Source organism: Castor canadensis, chromosome 15, assembly GCF_047511655.1.
Source record: "Castor canadensis chromosome 15, mCasCan1.hap1v2, whole genome shotgun sequence".
Lineage (NCBI taxonomy): Eukaryota > Metazoa > Chordata > Mammalia > Rodentia > Castoridae > Castor > Castor canadensis.
In genome coordinates, this window is record NC_133400.1 from 42,872,255 (window position 1) to 42,874,365 (window position 2,111).

General features: G+C 37.4%; 1 pseudogene; it reads left to right on the forward strand.

The window, feature by feature from the left end:
• Positions 1-436: 436 nt before the first annotated feature.
• LOC109677622 (olfactory receptor 14A16-like) lies at positions 437-1,510 on the forward strand (annotated as a pseudogene).
• The last annotated feature ends 601 nt before the right edge of the window (positions 1,511-2,111 follow it).

The following is a 2,111-nucleotide window of genomic DNA, read 5'->3' on the forward strand; positions in this document are numbered from 1 at the left end:
ATTGATTGATATTTACTTATTTTTATCCTTTATAATATCATTTCTTCCATTCCTTTTCTTTCCCTTTTCTTTCCATTCCTTTGATTCTCTACACTTTTATTTCCCACATGTCAAAAGATTTCTTAAAATCATCAAGAGGAATGAGAAATGTTATTTATTTTTATAGCTATCTCTAAAGTATGTTAGCCTGTCAATACAAAAATTTAACCTCAAGGACTTTCACCTGCCCTTTAGACCTCTAAGTCAAGTATGCTGATTGAATCCTTTCTTGTTCCATGGGAAATGACCAGACTACATTTTGTTAATTTTTTTCTAACTCTCCTGTCAATCACATTTCAACGTACTGTCTGTTAATATCACTAGATTTGAAAATTCACTATTGTATTGAAGAGCTACAACTCATACAGAATACAGTTGTGTGAAAGGATAAGAAAATATGAGTATTACCAGAAGACATAGACTCAAGTGCTCAAATATTAATGGCTTGCTTATCAGTGATACTGTTATTTCTGCAGAGAACAATCAACCTCAGTTACATGAGAATAACTTGAGTGAGTAACTATCCAACATGATCAATATAACAGAATTCTTGCTCATGGGATTCCCTGGCAACCAGGTGCAGCAGAGACTATGTGCCATGCTCTTCCTCCTGATTTACCTGGCAGCACTGATAGCGAACCTTCTCGTTATCACCATCACCACCATAGACCAGCATCTCCAGTCCCCCATGTTTTTCTTCCTGAAAAATTTGTCCTTGATTGATATCTGCTATATCTCTGTGACTATTCCCAAATCCATCGTGAACTCTCTGACTGGCAGTCATTACATCTCCTTACTGGGATGTGTTTCACAAATTTTTCTATTTATCTTTTTTGCTGGTACAGAGTTTGCCCTTCTTCTAGTGATGTCCTATGACCGCTATGTTGCCATCTGCCATCCCCTGCACTATGAGACCATTTTGAATAGAGGTTCCTGTGTGCAGATGATGACCGCAGCATGGCTCAGTGGGTGTGCCTATGGATCTCTTCATGCTGCAGGTATTTTCTCTTTCTACTTCTGTGGGTCTAGAATAGTGCATCAGTTCTTCTGTGATGTTCCATCACTTCTACTGCTCATTTGTTCTGGAGAGCAAACTCTAGAATATGCATTTATCATTGCGAGCTTTGCTTTTTCCTTTGTATGCTTTCTTTTCATGATTGTCTCTTATGTTTATATTTTCTCAGCTGTATTGAGGATTCCCTCTGCACAAGGCAAGTTAAAAACATTCTCAACATGTATACCTCATCTCCTTGTGGTAACCTTGTTTCTCTTTTCTGGTAGTGTAACATATTTTGGTACCACCCATATTTTGGCGTCATCACAGAACCTGTTCATGTCTCTACTGTACTCTATATTACCTCCAAGCATCAATCCACTTATCTACAGCCTGAGGAACAAGGATCTGAGGGCAGCCTTATGTAAAATACTGCATGGTAAAATGTTACCAAGCACACAAATACCTTTTAAGTGAATGAAATACACAAATACACTTTAAGTGAATGAAATCATTTTTTGATTTACATATAATCTCATGATCATATGTTCTATTTCTCTTGTCATAGAAACTCCAAGTTCTCTTTATGGAATTAAATTAATATACAATGGAGAGAAAGTAATATGTCTCAATGGTTGGAGAGCCTGCCTATCAAGGGTGAGGTTCTGACTTTAAACCCAAGAACTACCAAAAATACCTATAGCCAAGTGTTGTCAAATATGTCTATCATTCCAGTCACTTGAGAAGCAGAGATCAGGATGATCATGGTATAAGGCTAACCCAGGGAAAATGTTAGAGAAATCCCATCTCAGTAAAACAGCTGGGCAGTGTTCTTAAATACCTATCATCCCGGATAGGTGGGAGGCATAGATAGAAGGATTATGGCTTGAGGCCAGCCTGAAAAAAACATAGAGGCATCCAGAAAAATAAATTAATTGAATATTAGCTCATTGGGCTGGAAACATAACTCAAGTGGTAGAGTACTTGTCTTGCATCTACAAGACCCTGTGTTCGAATCACAGTACTCACCAAAAAGGAGATGCAATCATTTTTTTCTTGTAAAATTAAGAAGCATGTA